Below are 22,123 nucleotides of genomic sequence, written 5' to 3' on the forward strand. Positions count from 1 at the left end.
TGTTAACGCTTCCATAAAAATTTTTGCTTGCTTGCTTGCTTGCTTGGCAGCACCTAGTTTATGGTAAGACAGTAACCTCATTGCCCTCCTCAATAGCATGGATTAGTAATAGACTTATTTTATTTTATTTACATTCAAAGTTGCAGAAGTTGATGAGCAGTTTTATTAATAACATTTTTATCTTCTTTAATTGCCTTACCAACTGATCAATTTTAACCCAGACTCAAAAACTACATTTTCACTTATTTTAATACAAATACTTCGTATCGCCTTCACTTAAACTCTTGATGTAATAAAATCTTTCCAATATACCCTACCATTTCATCTATACACTAGTTCTACGTCACGCCTCAGTGTCTTCAGCGCATTTCGGTGTTTTTAATTTTCGACTGATTATCTCTTCTTTTGCGTCTTCTGCGTCGTCTACTCGCTGCCATTTTTCAACAGTTCCAGGTATGAATCTAGCAGCGACAAATTGTATACCCAAAACCTTAAACAAAATATATTGAACTGACACATAATAGGTGTACAGTTGCTCCGTTATTTAACTGAAGCACTTTTGGGGTAAAAAAGTGGGTAAATAGTTACCTTCAAAAGAAAACTAATTTTTTATAAAGAAAGTGCCAATACCGTCAGGACGAACGGTCTCTTAACTCAAAAGGCTGAGATTTGCTATTTAGCAGGAAATTAATTTACTACAGATGGATACATCCCACCAATACGATAATTACTTACATAATCTGATATAAGAGCCAAGGTCAAATATCAACGAAGAACAATTAGAAACAATTAAAAACTACTTGGTTCATATCAAGTTCACTTTTTTCCCATTTGGAGCGCTCTTTCAAACAGATTTGCGGTGAATGCGTTTCTCATCGCGCCACTTCTCTCTTTGCACACGCATTTTTTGGTTGTTGCGAGCGCGCTGGCTGATGGCTGACAGCCAACAGCTGCTGGCCTTTATATGCCACTAGAAGGCCTAATTGCCTTAAACAGAACTTATTCATAATTAATTAATAAACAAAGTGTGCAAACACGCGCTTTTAGTCGCGCTGAAGTGTTTTTGCAGCGCCGCGTTGCGCGCGTATTTAATTAGTTGCAGCAGTTAATTTGGCGAAAGGCAAATAAAACATTTAGCGGCCACTTAAAACACACTACAACAAACACATACGATTTTTTGTGCGCCTTTATGCACCCGATGACGTGCTTGTTTACGTTTAATTATTAAAATAAAAAGTGACACACACAAATCACAGAAAGGTTTGAGGAACTATATAAAAGAGAATTGACGAATTTAATAGCGGGAAAGAGATGGAGGGTTTAGCTTGCCTTGGCGGTTGAGCACACCTTTTTCACATTTCTTAAACTAAACGCAGCTCCAGCAAAGAATGTCGGAACTGTTGAAACCTTTTGAATGTTCAGTTGATTGATGGTGCTTGCCAGCAAAAGCAAATATCTTGACGAGTTGGCAGCTAATCAGTCCGACTTAAATTCGCAAATAAACCATCAACGTGCCGTTAATGCCGAGCGCACCTGACGTTTTCAAATTACTTAGAACGATAAATTTGGCTTTCGAGCCACTCACTGGTCATTCAAGTGGAACCCTTGACGTAATGTGGCAGAGCCAGCGGCGAGAACTCTTGGCCCGGCCATTGCAATTCTCGTTATTATTATTTCGACTACAAAGGCAACATTAATTACGTGCATTGCCGCACGGCCAAGTATGGCATGCAACATTTAATTTTTCGAATTTTCAATATTGCCCTCCCCTTCGCCTTGCTGGAGGAACAAATCACTTGCGATGATTAAAAGTGGCACAGCACACTTTGAGTATTCCTGCCAATTCGCCTTATTAATGGCATTGGCAGTGTAATTACGCATAGCTGGGCACAGCTCCAACTGCTTGCCCTCGCTTTCGATTGTTGCTTTTGGCGCTCATTTGGGCTATTAATCAATTTCGTGCAGAAGGTTTCATAGGACTTGCAAGCTAACTGTAAATTGTTTTCAAAAGTGCCTTATTATAATATTATTGATTATTATTAATATTACTCCTCAATGAGTTATTAGCGCCCCTTTGCCTTACAACTTCATGCCTCAAAAACCAAGCGCTTGATTACGGCCAAATTTGGAATTAAAATTTTCATAAGAACCTGAGCGCAATTTGTAACTGTCTTGCTTAAAACAAAACCTCTCACATTTGATGTTTCTATTTTAATAGAATTATGGAATAATTTCGGATTAGATTCTAACCTCACTTACTCATTTTCGAACTCAGAACGCAAATTGTCAAAAATTAAAGCAGAACGATTCCAGAAAACTAAACTTCAGAAAATGCAAGTATACACTTATGTACATATGTATATATATGCATGCTGAAACTACACTCATGCGCACACATATATTTGTAGCTGTAAATGTGTCCGAATTCGAATTTCCATTAAATTGTATATTTCGACTATGAAACTAACAACTTATAAAAGAAACTGAATATCTAAATAAGACAAAACTAAGTGGAATAATATTTTAAGAAATCATAACTTTCAGAATCTATTAAAAATTGTATAATTCAAAAATCAACTCTTCGGCAAAGCTCTCGAAGTCGACGGCACTCCGAAAGCACCAAGTCACCAAGATAAATTGCAGCACAATACAAGTCAAATTGAGGGTGAAGCCGCCAAACCATAGCAACACTGGGAGTCTTTCGAACTTTCGAACACGCACAAAGAGCACTTGCCACACGTCCACTCTCTTAACAAATGTGCGAAGAGCGCCACGACGGCCAACTGTTTGCGTCAAAGTCTACAGCATTCGCCTAATAGTATCGAATGGCGAGAGCCGAGCAACGAATGACAGCCGAGTACACATTTGTATTTCGAAGTTACGTATACGCCACCGGATGTAGCAGCACCCAGAGACCGTTGCTGAAATACACAACACACAAACGCGCTGCTGCTGCTGCTGCGCCCATTGAAATGATTAGAAAATTCATTGTCAGCGCCGCAGTCGGTGCAGGCAGCGCTGCGTGCGACATGTCACACAGCTCTGGCGAATTTCTTATCGCCACTAGCTTTCACGCACGCCTTCGCTGCGGTCACTTTGTGCTTTTGGCAGCCCCGTCATGCTGGTGGTCGCCGCCACAAGGCTTGGAGGTGTCAGCATCAGCGCGCGGCTGCCTTCAATGACACTCACCGTTGCTCCTCTCGATGCGCTGCCGCTGCCGCTATCTCTGCCTCTGCCTCGGCCACTGCCGCTGCCGCTGGGCGCTCGTCTTCAGCTCGTGGCTCTGCGTCGTCGCCGTGGCCACGACTTCACGGCTGCAGCTTCGTCTGATAAACATTCTGAATTTATCATCAATTCAGTTTGCCGAATGGACTACGCGAATTTGGACGCGCTTTGCGCTGAAACGGCGGCGTGCGCGCTTTCAACAGTGAATTTCAATTTCATTACAAATAGTTACAGCATTTCTACCGACTTCTTTAAGCAAATACTAATGGAGCAAAAAAATATTTTTCATTTGCGCATTTGAGTTTCGCGACTTTCAATTAACGGTAGTGTTGTTCGGTTGCACATTTTCAGTGAAATTTAAGTGATTCTTAAGGGCGAATTAAGAAATATGAAATAGGTGAGCATCACAAAGAGTGTATAAATAATTAAAACTCAGCAGATTGAAGCGGAAAATTTAAATTTCGTTTCAACGTCAAAATGCGAATGAGTGAAAACAAAGAAAGAAAAGCAATATAGAAACTGCTACTGCGGCGCTTGGATAATAATAACACGCAAGAATGCACAAGCATACATATACTTATATGTGTGTGCTTGTTGGTTTACTATCAGATTTCTTGAAGATTTATCGCTGGTCGAGCGCCAAAATGTGCGTGTGGCGGAAGTAGTCTTGAAAGACTTTGCGATATTGATTGCCTGAAGCAACAGTATTATGACATCAACTAGTAATTTGGCAGCGGCAACTATAGCTTTCGTCTTTATTTCGATTTGGAAAAATTTGCAATTTTGATATTTAATTTATTCATAGCCTGCAGGCGCCAAATCATAAGAAATTTTGATTATTTGAATAAATTCCATACCAAGCTGAATACTTAAATTCAGTTGAAGACCTTCCCGTTTGAGCTGTGGGCTTATTATGACTTGACTCATTGCCATATTTCCAAAATATATCACTTTAGTTGACCTTCTCGTTTTCTCCAATGCACAGTTCGTATTAATTGCTTTATTTATTCTAAAATAAAATCCTGGAAACTGCAAACGAAACCGTGTCTCCAATGTCAGAAAATAATACCGTACAGCTGGCAATATTACCCCGCGAAATTACTAATAATAATGGTTATAAAGCAGAGTAAGACATAAAATATATCGAAAATGATCTGCAAACCCTATATAGTTGAAAAGTAAATCGTTAAAGATAAGGTAAGTCTTTGTTAAAGTGTCTCCTTTTACAATAAAGGCCGGCGGGTGTACTCTCTGAAGCAGTGAAATCATGAAATATGCTCTATTTGAAATAATTACAAAAACACAAATTAGCACCTTTAATATTCTTTAGTATTAAGACCAGTAAAAGCACATGTATCTGTAGTCCTGGAAAACATATATGTATAGTACAAACTGCGTCAACTACTTTCCACAGGCTTCTCTTGAAGCCAACTTGACTCCATTAAGGGAGTTTTGCATTGTCCGAAACAAATAGTAGTCCGATGGTGCAAGGTCAGGGCTATATGGTGGATGCATCAAAATTCTCAACCAAGGTCTCTCTGTTTTTGCCGAGTCATCAGTGATGTGTGTGGTCTAAGGTTGTCCTGATGGAAGACCAAGCTTTCGCATCGAAATTTCCAGAACGGAAGAGACCAAACCATTGTTGTGCTACATGAACAGATATGTACAGCATCGTCTGTGTAAATTTCAAAAATTTTATTGGTGGCTTGCGTGGAATTCTTCACTTTTTCATACAAAAATTTCAAAATATTACGATTTTCTTCATTATTCTCACTCACTTTTGATCAGCTGTAACTTTTCTCTAACTTCCCCGGATTTAATTTGTTTTTGGTGACATGAAGCTTAACAACACTATATAGCATGACACAATGTGAGTGGTAGCAGTGGAGATATACGTCTCCAACGACATCTATTGACAAACTACAAAAAGACTTTTTCGACTACCCTATATTATTAGTTACCTATTACTTGACTTCTTTTAACATTTTTTACAAAGTGAAATTTCGGACAGCGGCGGCCACAATCAGCCAGCAATTACTACAGCTCTATACTCTCATTCACATAGCTGGACATTCTTTTAAAGACTATTTAGAATAGTTACTTTCGGAGAGCATTTGCGGTGGGAGGCCTCATTTTAGCGGCACATTATTCATAATATCGACTTTTAATACCTGAAAGTAATAAATGAACAGCTTATTGTACTTTCCAATATAGTATATCATACGCGTAATATACGTGCTTTGCATATGCTTGAAACCAATACAAATATTAATATTTTTTTTTGCAATCTCTTTCATATATAAATTCTTGCCTAAGGAAGTAAATTTGCTTTGACAGATGAAAATGGCATACTTTAGCAACTGTAAACAGACACTTTTACTTGTGTGTATATTTACGTAATGATGCTCACACAGGCATAATTCTAGCGCTTAGCAACAATGTGTGAGTGCTCATATCACGTTACTGAATACATTTACAATTCGTCAAATACTTTTGACAAAATACACGTTCCCTTCGTCCTTCCTTCCAGCGGGCGAGTTGAGCTTTCTCTGCTTATTTCAACGCGTCACTGAAATTTTAGAAGCAAAAATGTCGGAGTCCCGCAAAAGCAAATAAAGCGGTCTCACGCGCGTTTAAGTGGATTGAAATCCACACACACTTATGAGTAGATTTGAGCAGTTAACTGAGTATGCAAATGATTGGATATTGATTATGACACAAGGGGAAGTGGGGAAAGTAGAAGACGACAAATTGAATACCGACAGCTCCGCTTTCGTATATTTGTAGATATTGGAAATATGCAAGTGAGCTATCTAAATTTAAGTAGCTAGAAAATGCAATGTAATTTTATGAGAATAACAAGGATAATACGTCAAGGTAGATATGCCATTGCATACCACTTTACTAAAACAAACGATTTGGTCTCGAACATTGTCGCTGCGGAAAGGGTTTGTTTTCTATATTACTTCCAGTAATATATATTATTGATTACTGAAATTACTAAAATAGCTACTTCCATCAAAGTAATACGAGTTTCCACAGTCGAAAAAGTGGTCTAAGGCGGAACTCATTTATGCAATGCATTGATGAATAATAGCGAAATTTTTACAAAATTTAATACAAAAACACTTTTATACACTAGTACTCAAACCTCATAGATTAATACGTTTGATTACTAATATGCAAAGACGTTTTCGTATTCAATTTTGCAAACAACGTTAACAAACAATCAAAATTCTTCGAACTCTTCCACAGCAAATAGCTTGAAAATCAATACAACAACAAATACATTTTCAAATCTTCAAGTTCTGTGAAGCAGCGGTCGCAGGCTTTAGAAAGAACTCAGTCGCAAGTACGTGAGAAGCAACAGCTCTCAAGCTTGCCGCCGCCGCAGAAGGCTATTCATAATTCAACGAATTTCAACCCGTTGCTTGGCAAGGCGAAGAATCAACACTGAATATGTAAGACTAAATGCTTGCAAGCTTCACTGATTTCATTACGCCAATATGGCAATATGGCAGCATTTTAAATTATTTGTGAAATTAATAAAAGTTGCTGCGGAATAACTTCAGGCGCTTTGCAAAAAAGCAAAGTAAAATAAAGTTTGCCGCTTGACTGCTTGCCCTGAATCCTTTGCTTTTAAATTTACATCACAAGCCATGAAAATGTGCTCGTACTTTCGTTTACAGTTAGAAATGTTGCATAAAATCACTTAACTTAAATGCCGAGCAACTTTCAGGTATGAAGCGTTTCATGGCAAATTTGTAGAATTTGAAGTTGATTGCTTTACCACCACACACACACATGCCATTGTTTACAATAACATCCTTAAGTTGCGAAACTTCGCTAGTAAGTCAAAACACACCAACATTTTTGCAAAGTCGAGTTAGTAAAGTTCGCCTGAAGACTAAGGCATCAAGCTCGCCGTGCAACATGTAACAAACTTTCCGATTTTCAAACTAAGTTAACCAATCTCTTCCGCAACGAATATTTACAAAACTGCATATGCCACCTGTAATGTTTATGTGTGTGTGCGTGTGTGTATGTGCTAATGAAATAGCATATTTCCACAAATACTTTTAATTGTGTACAACATTTTACCTCAGCAACAGCAAGAACATAAGGTGTAACGATAACTTATGGAAGTTTTTAGAAAACTACTCGCGAAGAAAAATGCATTTGGAAATCTAACGTTCCAATACCACTTGAAACCATCCAGTTAGCTGCTGAGGTATTAATGCACTGCAGAGAGGCGGCCATGTATTGTGCTCCTCAAGTTTAAGTTAGCGCCTTCAAGTTATCAGTTACGCATACGCAGGGGTGGACCAACAGTTAGACTCCACGAAAGCATATTCCATTAAATCTCCTTACATATCCTGACATATTCTGTTAAATAATTTCACATTAAAAAAGGCAAAAAATAATTTAACGCGAACATTCCGTTGCCAACTGAAAGCTCCAGCAGAAGATATCGCAAAAGATGCGAGAACACGTTTTTCGCATTAACTCATAAAAGGTGCATACCACCCGCCTCCTTCCGCAAAAGTAGCGAAGGCATACATTAACGTGACTCCCAGCGGAATACCCGCGAGCACGAGTGAATTCATTAAAAGCCCGTTTAGAAGGGGTGAACCCCTGAGTTGGGCGATCTAAAAATAGACCGCGCCCAGAAAAGGTGTAAGCCTACACATTATTTGGAAAAGAAAAATATGCTGCCACATATTTGATATTATTGCGAAATGGTTTCAGCAATAATATATGAATTTTAAGCACTTTTTATTCCACTTTACCGTATGTTTGTTTCGCAATTTTGGCCAGCATTACAATACTGTTATTCTTATAATAATTAGACTCAGCAGCGTTGTCAAATAAATCCTTGGACCATAAAGGAACGCAATAACCAGCTAAAAGGTTTACGAGGATGAGTATAATGGACGAAGCATCACCAGTGTAGCGAGCTAAACATTCGAACGGCAGTGAACATGCTTATGTATTTGTAGCATGAGTAAGAAAGAACAATGAAAAAGTAACGGAACATCCAACTCATCCTAAACTAGCCACGAAGCGCAGAATACGCACAAATAAGGACAAAAATAAAGGATAATAGAGGCAAGCCACCGATGCGGAAAGACCAACACACAAACACAGAAGACAAACAACAAACCAAGCAACTAACCAACGCGTCAGTCAGCCGGCGGCTGGCGCAACCAGCCACAAGACAGACAGTGAGCGCATAATTTTTTATGAAAATTGCGAAAAGCGTTTTGCAAAATGTTACATTTTTTATGCGCCCACACACATACACACACAGGAGTATAGCGCATGGAAAGTAGACTTGCAGTGCGAGCGTTAGTTCTTCAGTGCATGCAGAGTAAATGTGTGAGTGGTAACCCGTGCGGGAACCAGTGGCCTGCAAGGCAGGTGAGGAAAACTGCGAGTAAGCGGCCATGTTGCTACCTTCGCAAAGAATGGCATGCATGAACGAGTGGACCATCTTAACAAAAAACCAAGAAAATTGGCGAAGTATATTTTAAGATTGTGCTGACAAAGTACAAGCACATACAATATTAGTATTAAAGCAATAACAATAACAACTAAATATATGATATTTTAAAATCGTAACTTAAGTGATTTTATAATGCCGAGAATTATTTTGTTCGGAGCTTCCATTGAAACCTCCCACTTTTGGCGATCTGATACAAAATAGCTTACTGAAAACATGTTTGGAATATCTCAAGTCTCTACATCACTTCGAATAAACTTTAAAGTCCATATAAAGCAACAGCCATACTAATATGGAAAGCCTTTGAATGAAAGATTTTTCGAAATGCATTCAAGTTCTGAAGATTTGACTTCTAAAACCGCCCCTCCTCATCAGCTTTTAACCAGGAAACATTAGTTAGCAACTGTATCTAAACCACTTAGCTATTCACCGTTTCCTACCGGGAACCCATTGTTGCTCCTGCGCTTGTCCTACACAGCCCGCCGTATGCGTGCAGCGGCTATTTGTACGCACATCAAAGTTATACGCTTCGCTTAGTGGAAAAATGCCAGCATTTAGAAATACTCAGCTTTTTACAGTGATGCCAAGAGAACTTGAATGAGAGAAAAAAAGCCGCTGAAACGCAGAAAAATAATAACGCAAAGGTCCAAATGCAGCACAAACTAACTCCGCTCAGACAGCAGTTGGTAGCATAAAACTACCGTTAGCAAAAACAAACCCTTAGAGTCGTAGCTTCGCTGAATGCGTAAAATGCGTGCCCTGGCGTCATTGGCATCATCGGTATAAAAAATTAGTGCCATCAAAAGAGATATGCATTCTGTGTTCTGCAACGATTTTGTTGCCGACAAGGCGAGGGAAATCTGCTGCAGTTGATGCCACACTTTGGATGCACATGCATGTAAGCTAATAAAGGTGCTACCGTGTACTGCGAGTAAATGAAAAGAATTGTGTGATATATTTTACACCAAGCTTTTTTGTTTTTGCATTGCGGTTCAGTGCTTTATTGCCACTTGAACTTCGACGCGATGACTCGAGAGTGCAGTTTTGTTCTCAAAACCATTTGATATTCTAATGAAACAACTCACTGACAGACCCCTTAAGTAGGTACATTTGCTAACAAAATGCTCTCACCCGTGCCGCCGGCTCTAATAGAATCTCTCTTTAAAGACTTCAAGGGTTTCTGGTAATCAAGGGGTTAATTATGGATATACCTTGACACGAGAAGTATCCTTCACATGAAGCGTCCGAATGCTAGCAAAACCAGCACATGACGCGCAAAGAAATTAAACTTCAAGAACATACTTCCCAACCCGATTTCCAGTAAAGATATGCCACAAATATATCCTGCCTTTGCAACATTCTTTTTACCAAACTACACATTATCGAGTTCTCGAACTTCTCAGTTATGCACTTTACATTGATTGAGACTATTTTACTGCAAAATAAAAGAACTCCCTTCTCACGAAATCGTAACAGACAGAATGACATCTTACAGCAGCAGAACACAAATTAAGACACTCGACAACTGTCAGTGCCAATGAACTCAATGGACTCAATTTGGCGTTCGAAAAACCGGCTCGAAACTAAAAGCGAAACAAATTGCATATAAGAACGAGCATGAGATGTCAGTTAGAGTGCAAAGTAAGACACCAACAACCAAAGCATACTTGAAGATTGGGGCAAATGAAGGTCGGCTGCGGGACGTCTGCGGGACTTGATGTGACTGGCAGGCCAATGTGTCGAAGTACTAAAGCAAAAGTGAACTATTTGCACTTGGTATTGCAATTTTGGGCGCTTTCTCCCACGCCAAGCCCCTCAGTAGTTACGCGGACTCTCCGGCGATAGCGAATGGTGAGATCGTTTTGTCGTAACCACAATGGAGGCATCAAAAGCAGACAAAACTAAATTGACTGATGCAGTGACATTCCATTTCGAATAGGCAAAATACCTCGAATATTGACTCCATCGTCATCGACATGCAAATTCGCTTTCGAACTGAGCGCTTTCAACGTCCAGCTTTCACTTTGTTTCTATTGTAGTTTCGCTTGACAAGCGAAATTGATTGCCCAGATAACCGAAATGTGCGTGGGAAAATAAAATATTCCCACAACTTTGCGCTGGCAGTCCGCACGTATCCGTTTTGGCTCACATGCATGGCAGCGAAGCGAGAAGAGCGACGTTTATGGAAAATGCACATGCATGTGTGTGTGTGTGAGCGCAGCTTGGTGTATGAATTGCAACTTGGCAGCGGCGAAATGCGCAAAATGTATTCAAACTGCCACGTCAAAATTACCGCCAGTGAAAAGTTTTCGAAACGGAGGCTTTGACTCTGATGAAAACCGCAGCGCAAAGCATTGTGGCCCCCATGTGTGCAAGTCATATTTACCCCTACCCGCAGCCGCACCCGCACCCGCACGCGTATCGTGTATCGTGCATATAAACTTAGTTTGTAAACAAAGTTGAATTGACTCAACCGCCAGCCAATTTACTCTCACACGCTTTCACACTGTCGTCGAAAAGCGAGAAACAAATGCAGAACTGCACAGCCAAGCGCTGGCACATGTGCATCGCCCACCTATATCGAGAGGCACGTCCCCAATAGAAACAGCTTCACGCACACTCTTCAACGCACCAGGACCAGCAACAGCCACGTGGTGCAGTCGGGAAAACTCCATTAAAAATACTTTCCAAATGCCCTTAAAATTATTACTGAAGGCAAATGCTTGTTGCGGGGCTTGCTGTGGACAGCACTGTGCTTCATATATATACTATATAGAAGTCATTTTGAAGCTGCTACTTAGTAGCTGAAGGCCTGTACGCGTATATGGCAAACAGGCAGGCTTCCGACATCAGCGAAAAAGAGAAAGACCTTTGTCGAAGCTCAACCTTAGCTTCATTTATTTTAGCGGCGTTGTCCATGACATCCATAGTAAAATGGATTCGGTCTGTTCAGAAGACTACTGCTTCAAAACATACCTTACTGTTTCAAGACCAATTATTTCTAAAACAAAGTTACAAAAAACCGAATTCAAACTTTCATTGCTGAATTTTGACATTTCTGAAAAGTTAGAAATGCTTACTCTTCTAGCTCTTAAATATTTAATATCCTCCATCAAACTCTATCAAAAGTGTCAAATAACAGACAGTTTGCGTTCGACAATTGGCGCAGAACTTTTCGTATTTAGTGAATTCCAAGAAAGCATCTTCACCGTTGCCACGGCGTATACGTAACATTTAAATTCCTCAACGCAAACTTGCACGGTGGCAATGCCGCACTGTCGCACAGTTTTCACCGGTTGTATGTCATATTTCAGTAATTTGTTATGGTTTTTGTTTCACCTACTTTGCTTTGTTGTAATTTAGCTCTTTGTTCCGCTGCTCCCATTTTAATATTCTAATTTTCTCTATGGAAAACTCAAGTATAAATAAATGGGTGTTGCTGTGTGTGTGTGCGCGCGTGTTTCAGTCGCCTTTCATAAGCCTCAACTTGCCGTCCATAAGTTCGACGTTCATCTAGAGTAATCCTGTGGCTGCGGCCGTGCTGTGGAGGCGGCTGCGGCTGCGGCAAATGAGCTACGCGAAGGCTGTGTAATTCTTTTTGTTTTTCTGCTTTTCTTTTTTGCCGCGCATTTTTATTTCTGTGTCTGCTCCACAATAGTAAATTCCAAATATTTGCTGGCACTTTTTCTTATATTCATGCATTGCTACACAAGCGCTGGCGCTTTCGCTCCGCTCACCTTGCTTCCCTTGTTGCATTGTCCTGTTATTTTAGTTCTCTGTTTTGTTTATGTTTTTTATGCGCTTTTTGCGAACTTTTTCTCTCGCTAAAATGTACCACACCGCATTCAGCAGCCACAAATCAGCAAGCATCTCCATTGGTTGGCTGCTGAGTAATAGTTTTAGGTCTGTTCTACTTTGTTTTAATTGTGTGAAAACAAAGATGGAAAAGCGAAAGGAAAACAGCGAGCGGAAAATTGCAGCACTAATTTAAAACGCGCTTAATTTCAAATTACTTCAAGCCAATTTGTGCATTTAATACAGTTGGTTGCTGATGAAGCGAAAATTTTGATTTCTGCAACGAACAGCCTTCGTATTCCGTCCAAAATATAATACTTAAGCAGGAGACGCAATGCCCTCTGTGCAGGTATCCACTTGCTAAAAGCAAGAATCGCTGAGGGTAACAGTTATATTGGTTAGTCGAAAAAATATTTTCGTATTTTTCGCCAATAGTTGTCTCTAGTGGAAAAATGGCAAAAAGTGGTTGACCAAAATGGCACATATTTCTTTATTTATTTTTGGTTTAAAAATAAAATACGAAAATACCTTTTCGACTACTCAATATTATAACTAGGTGAAAATATATATCTAAACTAGTTAGATGTTAGAGTCGCACCTTGAGTTTTTATAAATTTAATATCTCGTAATTATCCTACAGTTTGGAAGAGCGTTATTTTAGACTCCACTCTTTGGTTATCTTCACTTCTGTCAGCTTTCCTTTAATGTCCAACGAAGTGTTCACCAAAAACTAAGGCGACAAAACGAAATTAAGCGCCAAAAATCTAATGACAAGAACGAGAGGCGTGGAAGTTATTGAAGATCACACGCACGCTTTTGCATGTGTGTGTCCGAGGCATTGCAGAGCGTAATTCATGCATTGCGTCGCAGCAAAGCTCGCCTGACAATGGCCAATTGTTCGTGTGCACTCGCACTCTTCTACAGGTTTGATTGATTAGAAGTGGCGGAAACATATTTTCTACTTTTGTTTCGGCTTTTTGTTTTTATTTGTTTCTAGTAATGTTATACAGTTGAGTATGTGTGCCAGTTGTTGCTGTTGGTGGGGAGCAAACTGATGGCACGCCAACGATTAGCACGCAATTACGGCTCTACAGGCGGGAACAATTAACCGTTTCACACGCGAGCGTCGCGACGTCCCCAAGGACCGCCTCTATAGTTGAGTGCCAGCGAGATTCTCCTTCCCTTACATATGTGTGTATGTGTGTGTTGTATGTCTTTAATTGCTGGTGCAGCGATATTTGTGCGGAAATATTTTTTCCAACGCAATTTCATGCTCGTATTATTTTAATGACCGAAAAGCGCTGATAACACACACACATGCTATAACGATAGGACATATGTGTATGGAGATGACGGGGCTCCACGTTAACTAACGCCCTCACACCCCGAGACGACTTGCTTGGCTTGTTGCCTTTGCGCTGCTGCTGTCACATTGGGGTGGGCAGCAGCTGCAACTGGCAAACAACAGACCACACTTGTCTACAACAACTGCGCATCTTTGTACATTGTGTTTGACAACGGCAACCACAACAACAACGCCAGTGACAGGGAGTTATTGTCCAACACACTTGTCACTTCACATTTGTCACCAACCGCTATTCTTCTTCTCGGCTTGTATTTTTGAATGTCTGCATGTGTGCGTAAGTGTGTGTGTGTGTATGGTGATAACTGTGACTCGGTTTTATTGCCCTCAGCGCTGTTGATATTTTTATCGCTTCACTCTTTACTTTAATGGCGCTTTTTGCACACTTTGTCGTTTGCTTCCATTCTCGCTTCGTCGTTCGCTGTATGTTTGGCGTTTCTCATGCGTCACTTCTGACAGGGTCATAACAATCTTTTACATTTACCAGTTCTGCTTCTTTTCTAATATTTTATAAGAGTAACAATAGTCAAATAGTCAATAGTCGCAGATGTCATCCCAGTTCAAATCGGGTATGTCAACTCATTACATCCCATGAACCATGGCTCAACAGTCGCCACTCAAACTAACTGATCAAATGAAGACAAACATTTTTTTAGTCTTGTATCCTATAGAAAGTGCACTTGTAAAGGGTATTATAGCCTTGCTGTAGGCGAAGTCTTGTAGAACCCCCCGAGGTGATCTAGTGACTGATGCCCAGAGCATACAAAAATTATGGAGGGTACACTTATCTAGCCTGCTAAATGCCAGGGAAAATATAACGCTGGGACGGCGAACCCGATTTTCCAATCTATGACGATGGAGCAGACGTTCCATTGCCCGACCGTAAAGAATTTCGAATAGCAATTACCCGTCTGAAGAACTCAATTTGGTATCTCCGCAAAACCATGGTAATACGGCTGTGTAAACTGACATTGAGCAACACCAAAAGCTCCGTCGGGTACGGGAAGGACCTCTCCAAGTCGTTCGATACCAAACGAGGTTTCAGACAACTCGGCTATAACCGTAAGCAGTGCCTACGTCAGTAAAGAAGAAGAAGAAGTAGGCGAAGTCAATGTTTTTTCTTCATCCCACGAGTAAACTTCAATTTTGTGCCTCAAACGAGTTCCTCGTTCTCCTCTGCTTCTTCTACGGAAGTAAGTTACTTTTCTTTCACTCTATTACTCACATACAAATCTAGATTAAAATACCGTTTTCGAATAAAACACAATCATTCTTAATAAATAAAAATACCAGCGTGTGTTATTAGTTGTGAATAAGCAAAAAAAGACTCTCTCACCACATTCTTGTAGCCCACACTATCGCTTATAGTTCTGTGGAACACTGTATTTTCACTATTAAATGCTAGAATAAATTTCTTAATAAGCCTTAGAAAGTAATTAAAAGTTCCCCTTTCGCGCAAGCAAATGTCAAAATGGAAATCTTTGCGGCACGCCAACAAAGTCATAGAACATACATATGGACATAGAAGTACGACTACCCGAGCGTATGCAAGGCGACATGCGACGCGGCAAAGAGTTTCTTCAATGCTAATAAATGCCTAATTATGAAACGTTCTAACAAGTTTCACTTTCACATATGACTTTCAGCGCTCTAACCGTCTAGCTGGCATGTCTCTGCAACTCTTTGTTTTGATTTTCGCCACACGGTTTCCTTCCACCACAGCTGACAGTCAGTTGGCGGAGCTTTCAGCTATGAGGAATACATCTTTGCTGAAGTTGAATTGTATCTTTGGATGAGTACGGTTTGCGATTAGTAACTCGACTTAGCTCTTTTATTGTTTTACTTTGGAAATGTAAACATATAAGGACACCCCTGTAAACATTTAAGGAAATACACTGCTTTCAGAAATTATAGCCAAGTGCTATGATTTAAATGTAGATCTTAATCATCCACTGAAGTTATACCTGAGGACTTTGATCTGAAATTGAGATATCTAATTATATACGCTCTCTCTTTAAAAACGCTGAATTAGTAATTATAGAAGGGGATATCAAAATTTTTCGCATCGCACAATACAATAACAAAAAAGAACAGTTGCTGAAAGCACTGTATACCTATTGCAAACACCAGCAGGCATTACTGAAGTGGCGCTGCCTTGGTTTTTCCTTGTTTTTCTGGCTGTCATTGCGACAAAAGGCATAAAGTGCCGACAAAATATTTTGACACACCACGCTCGGCTACATACAAGCTTACTTACATATGTATATGCTTATACACACAGGGCTTTAGTATATATAAATAAACATGCGTGTATGAAGCAAGGCATTCATCCCCGCACCACTTTTCCCACATAATGCATGTGTATGTGTGGTTGAATGTGTGCGTGCCACGTTTGCAATTCATGGCGCTAATGAAGTGTGTATGAGTTGTTGTGCCACAATTAGAGCCACTTCAATGTGTCGTCTAACAAACAAAGGCAGAAGGCGGCGCAACAAAGTGAATGTGGAAATGAAATGAAAAAGGAGCAAAGCTTTTTGCCAGCAAAATATTTTTCACACTCGCTTACACGGCAAAAACATACTCTACTGTGTGCTTTTCTGAATTTGTTGTTGCTTTTCGCAACTTTTACACCTACATATGCTCGCCTGCCGCTAAGCAGCTCAGCAGCTCAATGGCATAACAACTCAGCCTATTACGCCCACACACACACACGCGCTTTTACCTTTTGATGTCCTCTACACGTGTCCTCATAGAGGCCACAAGCCACCGATTTCACCAACTTGTTTGTTGCTTGTTTACCGCTTTTGCTTCAATTTTCACACAAATGATATTACACTAATAAGTTTCACTGTTTGTTTGTGGAATTTTTTAAATGACTTAATTATCAAAGCTAAATGTGTACAGTAAATGAGAAATTTTAAAGTGAAAAACTGAGAGTATATTCTAAAACTAAAATTTAAAACTACAACTATGGCTAGTTTAAAGAGTTGTTAATGGATAGTTGGGGAGGTTCTTTCAAATGTTGGCTGCGGCTGCGTCTCAAATGGTTCAGGTGTTGAGTTCAATTTTCGATGACTCTTTGGAGCATTTCCGCTGCCAACTGACAAATGAACTCGTGATGTTTTGCTCCAATGCCTGAATCGAAGCGGGATTGTCCGCGTGGACTTTAGACTTTACATTTCCCCGCAGGAAAAAGTCTAAGGACGTGATAACACACGATCTTGTTGACCAATCGATCGGTCCTAAACGTGAAATTGTCTAATCACCGGAGTGTTCTCTCAATAAATCCATTGATTGAAGCGTTGTTTGAGAAGTGACGCCACAGTTACGGGCTCACCGAGATCATTTTTGAAGAAATATTCTCTTGAATCTCTTCAGACTGCTTTGTCTCATATGCGGCAGTTTTGCTTTTGTTGTTGTGCTAGAAATGGGACTCAATGCTTCTTGAAACTTTTCAAAAGCTCATATAATGAAACGATGTAACTTGGAAATGTGCGACGGCTTCAGTTCTTGCACAAGCTGTATTTTGACGTTCTTCGGAATAACCTTAAGAGCCGAGGATCCTGCTGCTTGGATCCCCTTTCATCGGCCTTTTTAGGCAAAGAAACAAAGAAAAGTCCGGTAGGCCACATCTGAGCTGTAGGGCAGCGGCGGAAGCGTTGGGATGCCGGCTTTGGTTAGGTAGCTGTTCACCAGAAAGGTGGTGTGAGCCTGGGCTTTGTCGTGGTGACCCTTCGTTTGAGTCTCTTGAGGACCTCCACGTAAAACTTGGTGGTGAGTGTTTGTCCAGGAGTAACATATAGTTTTTGTTGTTTATGGGAAACACAATGTTCTAATTTAGCCTAAATAGCTAATCTCGTCTGCTGATCAAACATTCTTCTCGTCAATTCTCAATCTGTCCAAACTGCGGACATTGCGGCAGAATATGCCGTATTTCGCCAACTTATTTGCCGGTTGTGCACCAAAGTACACACAAGCACACACTCATGCGCACATATGCGGCAGCAAGAGTCTTAATATTTGCCAAACTACAGCCCCACTTCTCCGCAGCGCTGCTGTTTCGTTGTCGCACTCCGTCTCCCCGCGTGAACGTTCTCCCGTCGCTGTAAACTTGGGTTCGACGCTGTCTGTTCCGCCATGCCATCATTCACTCGCTCGTTCAATATTCCGATGCAGAATTTTTAATGAATACGTGATTGTTTTTCGCAATTAGCCTTCATCTTTGCCAAAGACCGTCATAAATTACATTTCAGCAGCGCCTGACGGAGCCCACCCATGTGTGTGTGTGCGTGTGTGCTGTAACCACATACGTGTACGCTCTTGGCTCAGGCACAGCAGCTGCTACCATCTGGGTTCGCTCCTCCTTCGACTTGTGCGGGGCGCTTTTTGAGTGAACATGATTACTGCAGCAGCTAATCAATACGCTTGCCACTCTACATGCCACGTAATTTCGGCCGCCTCTCATGGTCCGGGGTAAGAAATTGGTGAGCGGCAGCAGCACCTGGCGCTACAAAAACTCAGTAATTTATTGATTTTCTCATTAAAGTTAAATTGCATTGAGCTCGCAGCAGCGCGGGTATCATCGCCTGCGTCATCTCCGTCGCCTCCGTCGCTGAGAAGCGTCGATTGCGCCGTTAAGCAGGGAAATTTTAAGCAAATAATGTTAATTTAGAGAAAAGCTTAAATATGATGGAAACGAGATACGTCTCAAGGAGCTAAGTGTTGTGGGTTTGACCTTAAAGAGTTGCGCGGAATTTTTTGGTAAAATTAAATATTCATGAAGGAATTATCGCCATTGCGAAGGTCAAAATGAAAGAATCAGATAATCAGCCTTAATCACTCTTGCGAGAATAAGAACGGTTTTAATAACGAATTTAATTTATTCATCGCCACATTTATTTAAATCAAATATGCACTTAATGCTTCTTCCAAAGTAAAGTGTCTCTTTCATCTCAGCAAGATGTTTGCTTATCGAAACCACTGATTTTGGTCGACTAGAGCATATGGATGTCATGCAAACCGACCATTCAAAATCAATAATATATTTTTATAAGCATAACAATGTACCTGTGTAGGGTATTTTAGCTTCGCTGCAACCGAACATTATTGAACAGTGCGCCAATCGTTTCATATTTTCGCAATTTGGCGCAAATTTAAGATACCAAGTGCAGCCAGGTCTATCTCCATCTGATCTCTCCGCTGGAGTGGAGACCTTCCTCTTCCTCTGCTTCCCCCGGCTGGTACTTTCAGAGTTGTAGCCTTTTCGTCCATGCGGACAACCTGATCTAGCCAGGGTAGCTTCTGTCTCTTAATTGGCTGAACTATGTCAATGTCGTGGTATATCTCGTACAACTCATCGTTCCATCGACTGCGGTATTCGCTGTTACCAATGCGAAAAAGACCACTCGTAATGCCTACTCATCTCATGTGTCATCGTCCATGCCTCTGTACCATACTTGTATAGCAGCACAGGAATATGATATGATGAGTGACTTGTAGAGAGGACTTTACTTCTCAATTGCCTTCTTAGTCCGAAACAGCTCCTGTTGGCAAGAGCTATTTTGCGTTGGATTTCGTGGCTGACATTGTTGTTGGTGTTAATAGATAGGTTCCAAGATATACGAAATTATCTAAGACCTCAAAGTTATGACTGTCTACAGTGACTTAGGCGCCTAGATATGCTTTCTTCCGACCATATTCTACAAAGAACCTGATGCATCCCCCTTATCAGTTTTTCGCCGCCGTGTTTTAATAGCTCGACCGGCAATCCATTGGCCGGTTTGTTGTTTTTCAGACGGATAATTGCTATTCGGACTTCTTTATGGTCGGCCAATGGAACATCTGCTCCATCGCCATCAATTGGGGAATCTGGTTTACCTTCTCTTGGCATTATGCTTCAACTGCCATTCAGCGGGTTGGAGAAGTGTTCCCTCCATAATTTTAGTATGCCCTGGGCATTTGTTACTAGATCACCTTTGGGAGTTCTACAAGAGTATGCTCCGGTCGCCGCATCTTTTCGTAGAGCTTTCGAACATTACCCCTCTCGGCCAGCTTGTCAAGCTTTGCATACTCACGCATCTCTCCGTTTCTGTCTGCAAATGCGTCTCGCTTCCCTCTTCAACTCTGGATATCTATCCCATTACGCACATATTGTGTTCTTTTGTCTTTTCCGACTCTGCCTTAACCCATTTGGGAATATTTCCTCACATACACTGAATTTCCAGACTGTTGTGCCAAAGATACCTTCTTTTCCCACCCTGGCGTTAAAGTCACCAAACACGATTTTGACATCGTTACGGGGGCAGCTCTCATAGGTGTGCTAGATAGCGTCTTTGGTCATTGGATTGTGTATACGTTCTTCCACTGTTCCGTCCATCGCACTTCTTGGACGACGGTGATGTAAGCCTTTATTTTCACGAGGACATTAACCAGCTGGACAGCGGCACCTTCCCAATTAAGAGACCGAACATTCCATTCCGCTTGCCAACTAATACGAAGCTGTTTATGGTTTTCATTCGGGCGTTTTTTACGTGGCGTGTCCCAAACCCAGCGCACAAAGACCGGAAGTTGTGAGCTGCTTTAACCATATGTAAAAGAGTCCTTTCAGGCCACTTCCAAGTAAATGACAATCAGAGCACTTTCCTCACTTTCAGTTCATGTTAATTTAGACTTCAACTCATAATATATACATACATAATCAGAACGCAGGCATTAACGTCACTAACTATTCATAAATATGAATTTATTCAAGCAAAGTTTTTATGAATGACAAAACTCATCAAAATCATTACGAATGAAGTCAATTTAATTGGGTAATCAGCATTCAAACCAAAAAAAAACAAACTAAAAGAAGAAAAAATAATAATAAAAATTGAAAAAACGAAACCATGAAATAGTTTCCTGCATTTCTAAACTAAAATAGCACACACACATATGGCCACAAACATTTTCGTAGAAATATTCGTTTTTTGCCGCACAAATCGAATAGGAAACAAAAAGTTTCACGACGCAATTAAAAACGCTCGAAAGTTGCATTTTGTCAGAATGTTGAAATGTCATTGAAAATTTTTACGCTCGCAGCGGAACGGAATTACATGAATCGAAATAACTCTTGTAATTGTCGCGTAAAAAAGTGCAAACTCAAAATGAGAGCAAAAATGTTCATAAACACAGTGAACGCGTGCGAAGTATGTAAGTGCAAATGTATGCGTGCTTACTGAGGGTCGGTGTGCGCTAAGGTATGCGAAAATGCATGACTGCCACGAATATGCAGTGGCGGGCCGCATCTAATTACAGCGAAATTAATACGATTGTTCAAACAGTTCGTCTTCTGTTGGGTAGAACTTCAGAAAGCGGTAATTATAACGGTGCGCACGACAAAAGTTTTATTAATTTGAAACTACGCTGCATTTCTGTTGAATATGCGTCTTTGTTTCTGCGACAGAGTTGGACTGTGGCTGATATTTAAATACGATTGGACAGAAAGATACTCGAAATAAAAATTAATATGATTTTACCCTTAGAATCGAGGAAATCATAAAAAATATACATGAAACGACTAAATTTTTGCTTTTGAGGTTCTCTGAATAACTGATCTAGCAAAGCACAACATTCTCGCCGCCTTTCGGTATGTTAACCAGGCGTTCTGCTGGAGCTTTTAAAGCAAAAGCGAAGTTTATTTTATCAATTTGTAGGGCCTTGCAAGTGAAGTTGAAGAGCAAAGCAATCAAATTACGACTGACTTACAAACATTTTTGAATTTATTTTTGACCCGCTTCATTTCGAGCGCCTTTGTTTTTCTAATCTACAAGCTTTTCAATTGCTTGAGGCTGCATGAAAGCAATCCAGAACATACTACTTCGTTTGCTACTAAATTTAGATGATTCCTCGTTCATGCTCGCATTGTTCCATATGTTTGTAAACCATTTATGGACCCACTTTTTGCATGCAACGCCACAAGGCTTCAAATTTTCATAAAAGTATTGACACAGAACCGCGTTTTCGTGTGTTTTCGTGTGTGTTGCGGCAAAAACAGCACTACAGCCAAACGAACGGCAACCCTTCTAAACAAATAAGAGCGTACTGCATACGAAATCACACACGCCGCCAGCCATCGTCTTCCTCTTCCTGCACAAGCCTACATGTGCCAGGCAAGCGAGCGAAGCGTTTGAATGCATTATGACTGCTGATGTGTCAAATTGTTATTACTCATACGCCCTGGGGTCGCCTTCGTACGT

General features: G+C 40.5%; 1 protein-coding gene across 2 annotated transcripts in view; it reads left to right on the forward strand.

Moving 5' to 3' along the window:
- Window positions 1-3,372: 3,372 nt before the first annotated feature.
- Window positions 3,373-22,123, forward strand: part of LOC105230555 (5-hydroxytryptamine receptor 2A) — a 132,571-nt gene continuing 113,820 nt past the window's right edge. For both annotated transcript variants that reach the window (XM_049452188.1, XM_011211374.4), the window contains exon 1: window positions 3,373-3,622. The gene's annotated coding sequence lies outside the window, so the exon portion shown is untranslated. The remainder of the gene's footprint in view (window positions 3,623-22,123) is intronic.

The sequence above is a fragment of the Bactrocera dorsalis genome, chromosome 3 (assembly GCF_023373825.1).
Source record: "Bactrocera dorsalis isolate Fly_Bdor chromosome 3, ASM2337382v1, whole genome shotgun sequence".
In the NCBI taxonomy this organism is placed as follows: domain Eukaryota; kingdom Metazoa; phylum Arthropoda; class Insecta; order Diptera; family Tephritidae; genus Bactrocera; species Bactrocera dorsalis.